This window comes from Podarcis filfolensis, assembly GCF_964270895.1.
Source record: "Podarcis filfolensis genome assembly, chromosome: 12".
Taxonomy (NCBI): Eukaryota; Metazoa; Chordata; class Lepidosauria; order Squamata; family Lacertidae; genus Podarcis; species Podarcis filfolensis.
This window is the reverse complement of record NC_139614.1, coordinates 5,061,391-5,077,902: the sequence shown is the minus strand read 5'-3', so window position 1 is coordinate 5,077,902 and position 16,512 is coordinate 5,061,391. Positions and strand designations below refer to the sequence as shown.

At 42.2% G+C, this 16,512-nt stretch overlaps 1 protein-coding gene across 2 annotated transcripts in view; it reads left to right on the top strand.

Moving 5' to 3' along the window:
* Positions 1 to 16,512, top strand: part of POU6F2 (POU class 6 homeobox 2) — a 314,592-nt gene that overhangs the window by 167,047 nt on the left and 131,033 nt on the right. The gene's annotated exons all lie outside the window — the stretch shown is intronic.

Sequence of the window (16,512 nt, the reverse complement as noted above, 5' to 3'; positions counted from 1 at the left end):
TTTGTGCGATTTAGGCTAATGCAATTTCTGCGTCAGTTTAGAAAAAACCTCCTGATTCTCTTATTTTTCAACCAATGGGCTTATTTGGATATAGGTTCGATAAGCCATAGCACGCAAACCACAACTAACAATATGTATCATACTTTTTCTTGTAGGATGGGCTAACCATGAACTTGTTATGCTTTAAAAATAAGAAGGGTGTTTTTTGTGGTAATAAAATATTTTTTTAAAGTTTTATTAATTATTTAATAAAAACAAAATACATCTCGGATCCCTTGTTTTTTCTAAACTCACGCAGAAATCTGCATTAGCCTATATTGTGTGAAAATCAAAATTTTAAAAAAATTCTCCTGCATCCAATTTTGGATGAAAAGTTCTAAAAAATGAATTTGAGTTTATTTCATAGTATCTACACATAAATTTTTTTGTAGAAAATCTGAGTCGTGAGAGCACATGGCACCAGGTGGTTTGGCATGGAATGATAAAGCCTAGAAACAGCTAAAAACATTGGAAAGAAGCAATGTTTTTTTTAAAAAACAACAATTAAACAGTTATGTGTGTGAGAGAGAGACAGAAAGATCTATTCAAACATACAATAAAAATATCACAGCACCAGAAATAAAACATAGTACGTGTATGAAATTTGTTGTCATAATATACCATAATGCCCACTAGATTAAATTATATTTTAAAAAAACAACAACAACCCAATGATTACAGTCGTGAAGGAAATATATAGCAAAACAGATAAATGGAACCTTATTTTCAGCATTACCCTGAGTTCTAGCAGATAAACATCTGGGGAAGGCCATCACCTTCATTCATTCATTTATATTTTAATTATCACATTTCTTCCCCTAAATGGGGCCCAGAGCAGGAAACATCAAAAAGTCAAAATGACGCGTTAAAAAAAATACATTTCAAAACAATATGAAAGCCACTTATAAAAACATTTGAGAACATTCAGAGGATGTAGAAACATTGTGTCCCTTTTGTGAGTGTGTACCAAAATATAGCTGGAAACAGTTGGAAATAAGATGATGGATTAAATGTCAGGGGCAGTGAGGGGCAACAGAAGAATGAAATTAAATGCAATAGGAGGGAAATTAGGGACCCATATCATGAGATGACTTGCACCTTGTGGTTATGGGGCAGAGAAGGATCCAACCAGTTAGAGGCCTCTGGAACATCAGGTGTTAATCTGAATCGAGATCTTCTCCACTGGGTTTTAAATTTGTTTCTTAATTTTCCCCAGTTAATCCTGGGCACATAGTGCTGCATCTAAAGGCTGCCTTCCTGCAAAGTGGCGGAGCAGCCAGGGCAGACAGAGGTTTTTGCAGAGTAGTCAGTTTTGAGCATATAAGAGCAGAAGATCATGTAACAAATAGCTCAGATATTACACCATTTAGCATTTTAAGATTTGGGGTGCACATCGTATATATGTATTCAGATGCTTAAGAGATAAACAATTTTACGACCTTCCATAGACATCTGAAGTCAGCCTTGTATCGAGATGATGTTTGATGTTTTGTTATGTTTTCGTGTATTCTGTTGGAAGCCGCCCAGAGAGGCTGGGGCAAACCCAGTCAAATGGGTGGGGTACAAAAATATTATTATTATTATTATCATCATCATCATCATCATCATCATCATCATCATCATCACCATCACCATCACCATCACCATCACCATCACCATCACCATCACCATCACTTCCTCTTCTCTCTCTTCCTCTCTCTTTCACACACATCATATATATATTATGTGATCTACATAGACCAGGCATAGGCAAACTCCAGCCCTCCAGATGTTTGGGACTACAATGCCCATCATCCCTGAACACTGGTCCTGTTAGCTAGGGATGATGGGAACTGTAGTCCCAAACATCTGGAGGGCCGGAGTTTGCCTATGCCTGGCATAGAGAGACAAACAAACCCACACGTACGCACAGCCACACCCACCCTTTTGTGTTCCTAAAATACATTTTGCTGACATAATTGGAAGGGGAAAGTATCCCACAGATAAAATGAAGCTTCTGTTAAGTGAATGTTCTGCACAGCACTCTAAAGTACTTTTTGAGTGATTAAACTCCAGTTTCTGCTCATGACTTGATGGATTGTGTGATGCACCGAATGCTACAGGTTGTGAAACAGTAGGAAAGGGAGGCAGCTAATGTGTTGGACAAACTCCCTTACAACCGGCACGCATGGTGTGCCCTCACCTGTTGGCTCAGAGGCTCGCCTTTACCTTGCGCAGATTTTAAACTTTAATGTCAACAGACCTCTCTTATCATAGTTGCAAATGGTTTTCACTTTAATGTTTAAAATAATGTCTCCCTCTCATACCATTAAGCTGCACCAAGGAACCTGTCATTCATAAATCATAGATGAAAAGGACACACTAATGCACAAATTTTGCTTGTTTAAAATTTGAGAGTGCATGTAAAGTAGGGAACTGGAGATTAAAAAAATAATGCAAGGACAGGGTCCGGGTAAAAGCAGATATAACAAAGTGGAAGAAGAGGCTTTTTAGTGTAGGTGGATGATGAAATCTTAATGAAGACACAGGCATTATAAAAGTGTATCGCTTGGCTCCAGGGTATTCTAGCTTATGGTTACTGTGGATATAGTATTATAAATAAACATAAGCTGATACACATTTTTTATTGCAAATTCATTCTGCCTTACTAATTTGGATATTATGGCTACCTTATGTGCGCCAGTTTGGCTGAAGGAAATGTGAAGATTCAACTCCAAGCCCTGCTGTGGTGCAGGCTCCATTCATTTCAACGGGGCTTGCATGGGTCAGCCATAGGACTATCACAGAAGGGTAGATGGGATGCCTTCTAGCCCTCTCTGTATGGTTCCAGGGGTCCATCAGGTTAATTCCGGAACATCAGATGGAGTAAAACATGGATTCATGGGAATATCTAAGTTAGAACTTACCATATATGCAGAAATGACATTTTACCCTTAGGTTGTTGTTGTTGTTTAGTCGTTTAGTCGTGTCCGACTCTTTGTGACCCCATGGACCACAGCATGCTAAGCACTCCTGTCTTCCACTGCCTCCCAGTTTGGTCAAACTCATGCTGGTAGCTTCGAGAACACTGTCCAACCATCTCGTCCTCTGTCGTCCCCTTCTCCTTGTGCCCTCCATCTTTCCCAACATCAGGGTCTTTTCAGGGAGTCTTCTCTTCTCATGAGGTGGCCCAAGTATTGGAGCCTCAGCTTCAGGATCTGTCCTTCCAGTGAACACTCAGGGCTGATTTCCTTAAGAATGGAGAGGTTTGATCTTCTTGCAGTCCATGGGACTCTCAAGAGTCTCCTCCAGCACCATAATTCAAAAGCATCAATTCTTTGGCGATCAGCCTTCTTTATGGTCCAGCTCTCAGTTCCATACATCACTACTGGAAAAACCATGGCTTTTACTATATGGACCTTTGTTGGCAAGGTGATGTCTCTGCTTTTTAAGATGCTGTCAAGGTTTGTCATTGCTTTTCTCCCAAGGAGCAGGCGTCTTTTAATTTCGTGGGTGCTGTCATCATCTGCAGTGATCATGGAACCCAAGAAAGTAAAATCTCTCACTGCCTCCATTTCTTCCCCTTCTATTTGCCAGGAGGTGATGGTCATGATCTTAGTTAGCTTTCTCCATAATCCACAAAGTAACCTCTAAGAAGCTGTTCTATAAGCAGTGTTAAGAGGTAAGAAATAATATATCCTGGCAAACAATAACCAGGATGGCTGGGAATGGCTATGGTGGGTGTCAGGAATCACAAGCCCTGATAATATTCTACCACCACCGTCCCCAAGTCGTAGGATGCCACAGGAATAATCTTCCAGGGCCAGTTTCCTTAAGAGAAGATAATAGTAGAGACTTGGGAGGTTTGTTTTGTTTTGTACATTAATTTCTAAATGTACAAGTTGAGTGGTGGGGAAGAGGTGGGCCTTTAGACTCACTGGCGGCCGTGATCTTGAACACACACACACACACACACACACACACAGCCTCCACCCTCAGCCTCCACCCTCACAGAGAGGTGTGTCCTGCATTCCTAGCTGTCCTTGATTTCTCTTTAACTACTATACATCATTGGGACATGGGTAGCCCTGTGGGTCAAACCACAGAGCCTAGGACTTGCCAATCAGAAGGTCGGCAGTTCGAATCCCCGTGACGGGGTGAGCTCCCTTTGCTCGGTCCCAGCTCCTGCCAACTTAGCAGTTCAAAAGCACGCAGTGCAAATAGATAAATAGGTACCACTCTGGCGGGAAGGTAAACGGTGTTTCCGTTCACTGCTCTGGTTCGCCAGAAGCAGCTTAGTCATGCTGGCCACATGACCTGGAAGCTGTACGCTGGCTCCCTCGGCCAATAAAGCGAGATGAGCCCCGCAACCCCAGAGTTGGTCACAACTGGACCTAATGGTCAGGGGTCCCTTTACCTTTACCTTACCATCATTAGAAGCCAAGCTGCAAAAGAGAAGATCATGAAGCTTGGACATGAAGAAAAGTGATGTTGCAGCTTCTATAAAATATCTGGATATTTAAAAAGCCAGCACCAGATCCTTCATAAATGACTGTCAAAATTTCATCCTGCACTCTGTACGGGGCGGGGCTGCGGAGAGTGAGGTCCAGAGGAGCAGTTCCCGAAGGCTTCTTCCAGCAATCCAGGGCCATGGCAGGTGGGCTGCTGCTCTTCTGAGCATGCTCTGACACAGTCGGACAATTCAAGGCCTTTCTGCACTTCTATTTCATCACTCAATTCCTGGTTTTCTTGAGGAGAAGGGAGGGTGATAACCAGTCCTCTCCTTGCTGCCTTGTGGATTAAATAGATATCTATTCTACATAATGCCAGATTTGAGCCTGCAAAGTATGAGAGGTTATTATTATTAGGGTGTGATACTTTTATTTGTTCTTCAGAAGCCACAGTGTCAAGCATTGAAAGATTATCGCACCATAAAACTTAAATTTCCCAAACTTTGAATGTTTCTCAGTTTGTTTCCCCATCTGTGCATCCTACAGCCAATAACAATCAATTGTCTTCCCTTATCATTAGTGAAATGTCCCTGTGCTGAAATGAGACCTTGCTTTCCTCTGAAACTGTTAGATCTTTAAATTTCCTTTTTTAAAAAGAAGAAGCAGGTTATTTTAAGCATCATTTCATGGCTAAACATGTGCATTAAACAGCAAAAGAACTGGGAGCTAGAAGATGGCCATTAGAATCTTCAGACCGATATTTATTCATATATCATAACACTACAGAGAGAGGGTTTCTTTAATCTTGAATTGCTTAGAGGTCCCTTTAAAAAACAGCAAAAAAAGCCACAATATTTTTAGCATAGTTGTATAATTTGATTGCAAGAAAATATCTAAAAATTGCATTAATTCATTTAATACATTTCTGTATTGGGCTTTTTTAGGCAAAGAGAGGGGGGGGGGACGCAGTTGAAGTGCCAACTTCAATTGCTTACTGATCTAAAGTCCAGAGCCCCTTTTCCCTCAAAAGGGCATTCTCTCTTTTAACTAAAGTGATGCAGTCCCTATTCATTTGTATTCCCCATCTAGTTACATGAAATAGCTTTCAGAGCCTACAGAAAACAGTGTTTCGGTTATGTATTTTAATGAGCACCAATGTCAGTAATAATCAAAATGATGTTTCACTTAGAGGAATAGTTTATTCCCAGGTATTTCTACATGGTACTAACATAACCAAAACAAGGATGACACAGTAAGAAGGACTATGCTCAATAGTAATTTCACTTTGGAGCCATAACTGCAAATAATATAATCCCTGCATTACTATATATATTTATTTTATTTGCTTATTTCAACAATTTAGATATGGCTTCACCACAGTCATCTCTAAGTGGTATACAGGTGATCTGATGCAGTAAGACCAGCAATGAGTTGAAACGATAAAATCAGAGTTTAATTGAGAAGCCTGCTAGGAGGCTGTCTGACTTCAACTGCAAGGGGGTTCCACAAAGCTGGACCCACAATACTGCGATACTGATGTCCCAGCTCACATAGCTGGCGTTGAGCTGCTTTACACATATACGTCCATTCCTTTATTACTGTACTGGCAAGTGGTGATTTGAATATATGACTCTGCGCAAGCAATGATCAGTTTACTCACATCCAGTTGACACATCACAGCAACCCAGAAGTGGCCGGAAAAGGGGGCAGAACCGGGCGGGGGCATAACATGGTGGAAATGGCACTCTGCCATCACCAACAATGACTTGGAATGCAACCCCTGCAATTATAAAGGTATTTCTAGGCTGTATTTATAGGCATAGCCTGTCCAAATCAACTTGCATGTCCTAAAAACACAACAGAAATCAAAACGAGCCCTCACAGATCAAACACTAGTTTCCTCCATTTTTCAGTAGAGGGACATCACACATGCTGTGATGGGTCATGGGTTATGCTTACCTGAGGTTTACCAAAAGCATGTGTTACATTGCCAAGAGATGTTATCCTTGCTTTCTCTGTGCATCCTTTTTGTAGAGACTGTAAAGGTAAAGGACCCCTGACAGTTAAGTCCAGTTGCAGACGACTCTGGGGTTGCGGTGCTCATCTTGCTTTACTGGCTGAGGGAGCCGACATTTGTCTGCAGACAGTTTTTCTGGGCCATGTGGCCAGCATGACTAAGCCACTTCTGGCGAAACCAGAGCAGCACACGGAAATACCGTTTACCTTCTACTTGCACTTTGATGTGCTTTCGAACTGCTAGGTTGGCAGGAATTGGGACTGAGCAACGGGAGCTCACCCCGTCGTGGGGATTCGAACCACCGACCTTCCGACTGGCAAGCCCTAGGCTCTGTGGTTTAAACCACAGCGCCACCCAATACTGCATTCTGAAACCCACAAATGAGCACCATTTGTTATGTCTTGCAGACTTGGCGAAGAACAAGTTAGCATTTCTGAGGCAGTTGTCCATTTCTTTTGTGCATAACCACTTTGATTCATTAAAAAAATCTACCTAGAATCCTTCTGTGAAACAATGTGATATTAACCTGTGAACCAGCTTCATATACATACCACATTAGGTTTCTGGGCCCAACGAAGATACAAGTTTGTACAAATCTGGCTGGAGCCATGGAGAGGATTTTCCTTTCCTAAGGAGGTCTGTTTTGCATTTTAAGAACAGTCAAGAGTTTCCAGCAGATAAATTAATATCAAGTAATTCCTCTGAATATTTGTTACCATAAAATCAATAGGACTTGAGGAGGGAGGGTTACAAAAGTTCTCAATGCATTTCTTAGGGACACTTTGAAACAAAAACGGAAAAAATATTCTGCGGCTCGTATACTTTGAAATGCCAAAAGGGGTCTTGAGTGCCTCCCTGTATGCATATAATAGTCTTTTCAAAGCAGTGGCGCATTAATTTAACTGGAGGCTCCCAAATGAAGTGCATGAATTGTAAATAGTTTAGCACTGGGATAAAGCCAGGAGCAAGTGTTGCCACTGGGTAAAAGTCTCCTGCGGCCACATCAACGCGGAAGTGAAGCAGAGATATTTATAGAGTCGTTTTCAGAGGAGGAGACGACGACATGTAAAGGCTTGTGTGCTCTCTGGCTCTAGGTGGAAGCTACTGTTGTCCTTCTATCCATTACAACTGCAGTGTTCTTCCTTTCACACACCCCTTTGTTGCTGTATCATCGTAGTGGAGTAATACGTTGGGATCAAAACATGCAGAGGATTTTTCCACCAAGGTATTCCAGTGGCATTACGGATCACAAGAGTGAACTTGAGTGGCAGGTGCAGGACACGAGAAGGGAAAGTATGGTCTGATTTTACATGCAGTTTCTTTTCTCTCTCTCTCACCCCACCCCATCATCCAAACTGCTCACGTTTTTTTCCCCTGCCATTGCATGTTGCAAATTTCTGTATCTCTGGGCTGCTCTCAGTAGAAAGTTAAGCATGTTTAAGCTCCATTGGAATTTTATTTATTTCTTTTAAAAATTATATGCCACTTTTCTGAGGCTCCAGGAGACTCCATGATAGACATCTCAGTCCCTGGTAATCCAAATTCAGTCTGGGGTCTAAAAAGGGCAAAGGTTCATTTCAGGGGCCTGTGCTAGCCCAGTGAATACAAATCTATCTATCATCTATCTATCTATCTATCTATCATCTATCTATCATCTATCATCTATCATCTATCATCTATCTATCTATCTATCATCTATCTATCTATCTATCTATCTATCTATCTATCTATCTATCTATCATCTATCTATCTATCTATCATTTATCTATCTATCTATCTATCTATCATCTATCTATCTATCATCTATCTATCTATCTATCATCTATCATCTCTATCTATATCATCAATAATCTATCATCTATCTATCTATCTATCTATCATCTATCATCTATCATCTATCATCTATCTATCTATCTATCATCTATCTATCTGTTGAATAGTGGGTAGACATAGCAGACGACACAGCGATTTCTCCAAAGCAGCTCTTTATTTGTAAGCTGGAACAGAACTGAACTGAGGAGCTCAGTCAGCCTGCTTATATAGAGCTCCACTAGAATGCAACAGTAACCATTTTCTGTAACTAGCCAATCACTGAACGTCACTTTCGATCCTTCATTTGCATACAAACTATCCAATCACTGAACGTCACTTTCGATCCTTCATTTGCATACAAACTATCCAATCACTGAACGTCACTTTCGATCCTTCATTTGCATAACTATCTACAGTATCCCCCTGCTGGCCCAGGGTGAGAACTTCAGTACATAACACTATCTATCTGCTGCTTTTATGGCACTTTAGGATTACATATTTCAAAAAGTAAAATTCCTGAGACCCGCAAAATTGTTGAGCTTTTGGGGGGAGAATGCCCTCCCCCCGGCCATTTTCACACCCGAACACCAGGATATGTCATTCCTGACGTATGGCAAGCCTACCTCCTCACTTTCAAAAGCAGGCAGGGTGATGGTGGTTCTGCCCTTTATACTCACAATACTAATCTTTGGAGCCTGTCCTGCATTTTGCTTAGGGCTGAAATACCGATTAATGTGCTGCACATTACCTGTGCTTAACTTGTCACTTACTGCAACACACACTGTTTGGGCGCTATCTCTATGGTGTATAAAATAATTGCACACTGCTTCACCCCTCTTGCATGGCATAGTTTCTTGGTGCTGCTTAACTGATACTGCTGAATATTGTCACATTCGTTGTCTAAGACTATGTATACATTAGTGGCTTAAAACTCAGCAAGGTTGTTTTCCCCACAGTTGCACACTGCTGTGCACACCAGATAGAGAGGGCAGGGATGCTTTCACTCAATGTGCATTACCCATTTGGTTTGCCTGCACTGGCACCACCACCAAACTCCTGTTCATGAAGTTGTCATCTGGGCATTTGTGGGCATCTGCACCTGAGCGATGGCTGCCTCAAATGTGCTCACCTTAGCTTCACCACAAAGTGTGTGTGGCTTATGTTTTCCTTTCAGATTGAAGGGGGAAAGCATCAAACTACGGGATGGAGGTGGGTTGTGGCTCACATCATGTGTCTGTGGAGGGAGTGCTCTGGAGCCAGAGTAAACAGCCTATGATGAGCCCACATTTTCTCTAATTTGCTCATTCGTAGCATATATTGCTAGCCTTTTTCATCTCATAACCACATTTCACACCTGGGGATTGCTCCCCTTGTTAATTACTGTCATTTTAAAATCTGCACAATATATTTTAGCGTATGTGAACGTCCCACTATGTTTCACGTCTATGTGGTTTCCCATTTCAAAAATATGCTTCCAGATCCGCTTGCTGTGCAGGCTTCTTCCGTGTTTGGGCAGCCTGAAAGGAAGCCAAGATGGTGAGCAGGAGATGGAGGTCTGGGTGTGTGGGTCTTGCTGAGCATCTGAAAAGTGGTGAAGGGAAGGGGCAGGATTTGGATGGCAGAAGCGCATGAAGTGGAGTGTGGCTTAACCCTTTCCATGCCTGCCACTTCTCCTCTACATTTCACTTCCCCGTCTGCTTCCCCCCAGTCAGGCCAGTGCTTGCTATGCTGGAAGCATGCTGCACTGGGTTTGCTGTGCAGAGGAGAGGGAGCACAACTTTTTTGCCCACAACTTTCTCTCCTCCCAGTTATGCTGTCCTCCACTGCTTTTATTGTGTTTGCAGTAGATCTGGGTTGCCAGATTTGCACTTGAGCCTTTCTGATCCACCTTGGGGCTGTTGCAGAGCTAAAGAAATGGAGAATCGTGTGATAAAGTCATCCCACAACCCCATAGCTAGGTTGTGCCTGTGCAGTCCTAGCTACACACACACACACACACACCCAACATTATGCTGATCGGATGTGTTGCTCTGCGAGTGTTTTGTTTAGATTCAGGTCTAATGCTGTCATTCCTTTTCCCCTGTGAGGACTGGAAATTGTAGTTCTGTATGGGGAGATTGTAACTTTTTTTAAAAAAAATGAAATCTCAGCACCCTCAGTAAGCTACAGTTCCTACAAATTGATCCTGTCAGGGAAGCCTTAGCAGCAAAACCAGCATAAAGCTTAAGACAGACAGATAGAAATACTGTGTTGTCCTGACAAAATTATACCCATTGCGGTGGCTAAAGTGCCATCAAAATATTCTGAATTCATTCAGCAAAACCTGAGCCCTTGTCTGCTGTTTACCAAAATGATCCATTACTGTCGCTGACAGCACCATTGTGTGTGACACTGCATTAAAGCTTTAAAATGTTTTGTTCACAAAATTTATTGTTTTGAAAAATGTTTGGGTGTGTTCATTTCACATCTTTTTACCCTGGAAATATAAGCAACTGTTCTCAAAACTTTGTGATTAATTTTAATGCACATCTTCTCTCTTACTTGTTTTCATTTTTAAAAATTGCACAATACATCTGAAAACAGTTAATCTAGAGAGACCAAGATATCTATAATTTTTAATGCAATAACATCCTCATGTATGTTGCTATTTTAGATTTTCTGAGCAGTCTTTTTCATATACATATAGATGTGTGTGTATATTGAACATTTGACATGAACTAATTTGAGTTTCCTATGTTTGTGAGCTACCTCACAAGGGAAAAGTTGCATTAAATAAATAATAGAGATAAAAATTTATAGTTCCATATATTTCAGAGCTAATGCAGCCAACGTACAATGGAACAGTAACATGAAGACACACTATGCTGTAATTTGATTGATTTGTTTTGACAGCAGCCAAATAATTGAGAGTGAAAGGTGTCAGCACAGATGAAATATTGTAGAAGCCACATTCAGAAGGCAAACCCCAGCAGCAATTGCAACTGGAGTTTTATTTCCTTTGATATCATACTGTTACTCACTTCCAGTTTATTATAAAACCATGAGAGGTAGGCAACTTTTCAAATGAAAGAAGCGCTTGCATGGAGAAGATAGAAATGGAAGTTTGTGTCAGGTACTTGAACAATGGAATAGATACTGACATTGGGTTATGTGATGGATGTAACGTGGAAGGCAAAATTATCTTAATCTTTCCCCCTGGTTTTCTCTCTTTTTTAAAATCCTTTTTTACAGGCTACTGCTTATCTGGCATCTTACCTCTAGCTTGGAGGGTAAGTGACTCCCTCCGGAGCAACCATCAGTGTCATTCTGTGGATTGCTTAGCGGGGGTTTGCTGCAAGAGCAGGATTGCCATTACCCACCCCAGCAGTAAGGCTCTTCTTTAGTTCACCTCTTCCTCACGGCAGCGCAGCTCACAATGGGATGCATTCATGTCTTCAGTACAGCAGTCGAATGCAAGAGCCGGGCTGGGGGAAGCAAGGGGCAACTTCTAACCTTGGAGGGCTCTAGATAAGAGACGCAGCCAAGTGGCCAAGTCATCCATGGTAGCTGGAAGTAAGGGGATCTGGAAATTGTAGCTGTGGAGCTTAGAAGATGCATAAATGTTCCACTGTGCACTGTTGTTTAGAAACGCTGTTGACTCAGACCTGCTTTTGTATGTTTGTGTGTTAGCACTGCGGGTACGTAGAATATGCAGAGCAAATCGCCTGCATTCACATATACTCACAGACATGGTAGCAAAAAGGGGAAATGGTAGAGTAAAAGACTATATCAAAACAGCTCACGTGAATTGGATTAAGGCTTCCATCTTTCCCAGCCTTCACCAACCCAGTGCCCCCCAGATGTTTGGAAACTCCAGGTCCCATCAGCCCCAACCAACATGACCAGAGCGGATGAGAGCGGTATTCTAGACATCTGGAGGGCACAAAGTGGGTGAAGGCTGATCTAGTTCTGTTTCCAACTGGGGCAGGGCAACAATCCAGAAGCTTATAAGCAGGGCGCAAATGTAACAAGCATCCCATAATGCTTGTTCTTCATCATATGGTGTTAGAGACACCCTATCATTGAACACAAGGATTCCATTTTACTATCATTGCTAGAAGCCATTGATAGACCTCTCCTCAGGATATTTGTTTATTTTTTCTTTATTTTTTTCTTTTCATTTTTTAAAAAAACCCATCTTAGCTTCTCTCCAGAACTTTGGAAGATGCTTCCGGTGCAAGATCTCACATCTCACTCTCACTGACTGTGTCTCCTTTTCCTTTCATGAAGTAAGGCCTCTGCTGAGCTGCATTAGATACAAGGAGGAGCTGCCCCCTTTAGAGAGTAAGCTACCAAATCATAATCCCATGGAGAAGACCAGAGCCCAGCATAGGTAAAGGTAAAGGGACCCCTGACCATTAGGTCCAGTCACGGACGACTCTGGGGTTGCGGCACTCATTTCACTTTACTGGCCAAGAGAGCCGGTGTACAGCTTCCGGGTCATGTGGCCAGCATGACTAAGCCACTTCTGGCGAACCAGAGCAGCGCACGGAAACGCTGTTTACCATCCCGCCAGAGCGGTACCTATTTATCTACTTGCACTTTGACGGGCTTTTGAACTGCTAGGTTGGCAGGAATTGGGACCCAACAATGGGAGCTCACCCCGCCACGGGGATTTGAACCGCCGACCTCCTGATCGGCAAGCCCTAGGCTCTGTGGCTTAGACCTCAGTGCCACCCGTGTCCCACATGCAAAACCCAAATTAGTCCAAGTGGCTTCAGATGTTCCACCAATGCCATGGGACTCACACAGTGAAAAGGAAAGAGAATCCCATTCCAAGCTTGCCATATTGAATTCTACAACTCAGCCGCTTTTTCCTGGGCAGGCAAAGAGCTCTTCAGCAATTTCCCATATAGTTTCATCAGGGAGGACAGTGGATTAATAGGTCTTGGGGAGCCTGAGGTGCATCATAAATCCTTTCCCCATGTCCCCTCTTGTATGAAAGTGTCTCACTGGGTGGAGACAAGGCTACCTCTCCTCTAACTCTTGCACAGTCCAGATCTGAATTCTGATGAAAACTTGTTGCCAGCCACGGCTGCAAAGCCATTTCAAAGGGCACTTGACTGCTCTTTAAACGAATGGTAATTTATTGCTATTCTGGTTGGGATTCTTTTTGCTTGCCTTGGGTTCCTAATCAGGAACTGGAATGCATGCGATTGTCAACCACAAATGTTCAGACATCATAACTCAGCCTTCCCCACCATATGACAGGCTTAAAAATAACATGGGCTTGTTTTTATGTACCTTCTGATTCCAGGCCTTTAGGGTGCACTGCAGTCATGCTGTAAATCTTTTCTCTGACACCACACAGGCTAAAAATATACTTTTTAATAAGTGGAAGCAGAGTATGTCATGATTTTATCAGATGGGGCTACTAAAACACTTAAGACTTTAAGTCTTGACATAAAACCACAGAAGTTGGCAAGCATGCATGTGTCTCTTTTGGTTATGTGTCAGCGTGCCATTTGGCAAATTATGAGGACAAGGTTAGCAAAAGAGACTGGCAGGAAGGAGAACTACCCCCCAGACAGCAGCTGGGATCAACCTAAAGTAAGAGAGTCCAGCAAAATAAATGTCAGCCAACTACAGACAGCTATCAGAAGGGCATTCATGCGCTAGTTTGCGACACACAGACTGGTAGATATGACTCATGTTCCAAGCTTTGGCTAAAGGAGCCAAATGGCCCATTAGCACAAAACACGAGTGGCCAAGCCCTATGGGGAATACATTGTAGTAAAGCATATTCCATAATAATATATTCTGCACAATATAATGATGAACCTTTCCTTGAGGGTTAACCACAATCAGACCTAAAGATTTGGCCACTAATCTTAGAGAACCTGGATACTGCCCAGCAAGGTCTTCTGGACGTTCCTTCCTTCAATTTCAGTGGTCAGTGCTGACACACTGCATTATCGCAAACAGACCCACTTAACATAGGAGTACTTTCAATTGTCATGAGCATTCAGCTTATGAAAAGTGACATCCTCTCCATCAGCCCCCGCAAGCTAAAATTCCTACTTCAGAATGTTTCGAGAAGTTGGGGCTGCGGTCAGTTTGAATTCTATTGCCGACAAATGGTATACACATGGAGTGGTGAAGCACAGCAGATAAATGGATTTCAGATACTGTATGGAGAGGCAACTCTATGGTGGAAAAGGCATAATCTTGTGCATTCTTACTCAGATGTAAATCCCACTTTGTTCAATGGGGCTTACTCCCAGATACAGGAGCTTGCGATTGCAGCTTAAGAAACAGAGGACATCAGAGCCATGTGGAAATAGTCCATTGGTGGGAGATGGGAAGGGGAGGAGATACTGCATAGGGCAGAGAAATGATGAGAATGAATGGAGCTAAACTGCAAATGTCTGATATAGAAGGATTCGATTCTGCGTTGCATTTTAAACGATAGCATTTTGCAGATTTTGATTTGTTCATTTGAACCATAATGTGTTTATGAGAAGTTACGGTCATAGATCATTATCTTACAGTATCACCTTGACTATCTAATGACGGGAAGCAAGCTATAATAAGTGATATGAGAAAATTATTCGTGATAATAATCCATTTTTCACTATTCAAGCAATCAAATGGTAGGTGCAAGACTCACATGGGAAAGTGCAATGTGCTGGCAGTGAATGATTCATATACATCTATGCTTAGGCATAGATAGCAGACAATTATAATAAAAATACAATAGATAAGGTGTACAGGCATCTCTTTATATGGCTGTGGAATTTTGATATAGTTCAATCAGTCAATTTCTAGTCCGTGGGTTCACCCATAAGTCTGTCCTGTCTTGTTTCTCTGTTAGCCTGCAATCTTTGTTTTTGAAAAAAAAATATGCACAGAAATGCATTTTCTCTCAAAATATGCATCTCCAAAATACGCGTTTTCTCTCAAAGTACACATTTTTTAACATTTTGAACTTTTCCAAAAAACCCAAGAACTGCATCACAATGTTTGGAAGCACAAAAGCCAGCAGATAACAAAACTGCAATCTGTACCTTAGTCTGGGGGGAACACAGGTCAGGCTGGCTCATATCAGAATTCAGAACGATCAGATTCCTCAAGCATCCCTAGTTGTATTGAGCTGTGATAACTAACAGCCATAGACAGGCTTATCCTCCATAAATTTGTGGAATCTTTCAAAAAGCCATCAAAAATAGTGGCCCCCACATTTTGTAGTATTCAGTTCCATAAATAAGTGAATTCCTTATATGATTTAGTGTATTTTTATTGAATTCATTTTATCATTATTATTATTTCACATCTGTCCTGAACCTTTAAGATAGAATAGGTCAGAAGTCTTTTTCACCACATTTCTAAGCATATATATTCAGATGGAAATTTCAGGTAAATGTGCAGGTAAATGCGCAGATTAAATTACTCCCTGGCTTTAAGGCATGGTATACTGGATTTATGATTGTAGATCTTTGTGCATGTGCGTGTGGGTATGCATGGTACTCATGCATGTCTTTGACTAAGTGGCACCATCACTTTCTAACAGCATTGGGGGTTCATCTGACATACTCGGCAGTAGGTGTAGGGCTATTTTGTCCCTTGAGTTAGCAGGTAAAGGGTAAAGGGACCCCTGACCATTAGGTCCAGTCGCAGACGACTCTGGGGTTGTGGCGCTCATCTCGCTTTATTGGCCGAGGGAGCCGGCGTACAGCTTCCGGGTCATGTGGCCAGCATGACTAAGCCGCTTCTGGCGAACCAGAGCAGCGCACGGAAATGCCGTTTACCTTCCCGCCAGAGTGGTACCTATTTATCTACTTGCACTTTGATGTGCTTTCAAACTGCTAGGTGGGCAGGAGCAGGGACCGAGCAACGGGAGCTCACCCCGCCACGGGGATTTGAACCACCGACCTTCTGATCGGCAAGCCATAGGCTCTGTGGTTTAACCCACAGCACCACCTGTGTCCCGTGAGTTAGCAGAGGTTAGGATTATTTATACATACACTCCGCATTTCTAATAATAATAATGATGATGATGATGATGATGCCCCGTCCATCTGGCTGGGTTTCCCCAGCCACTCTGGGCAGCTCCCAGCAGAATTTAAAGCACAAACAAATTAAAAGCAAAAAGAGTTGCTTCCTGCAACTCTTGCCTAGAGCAGGGGATTTCTGCATACCCCTTTTAAAATGAGGGAAGAAGCCCTTTGTTTTAGC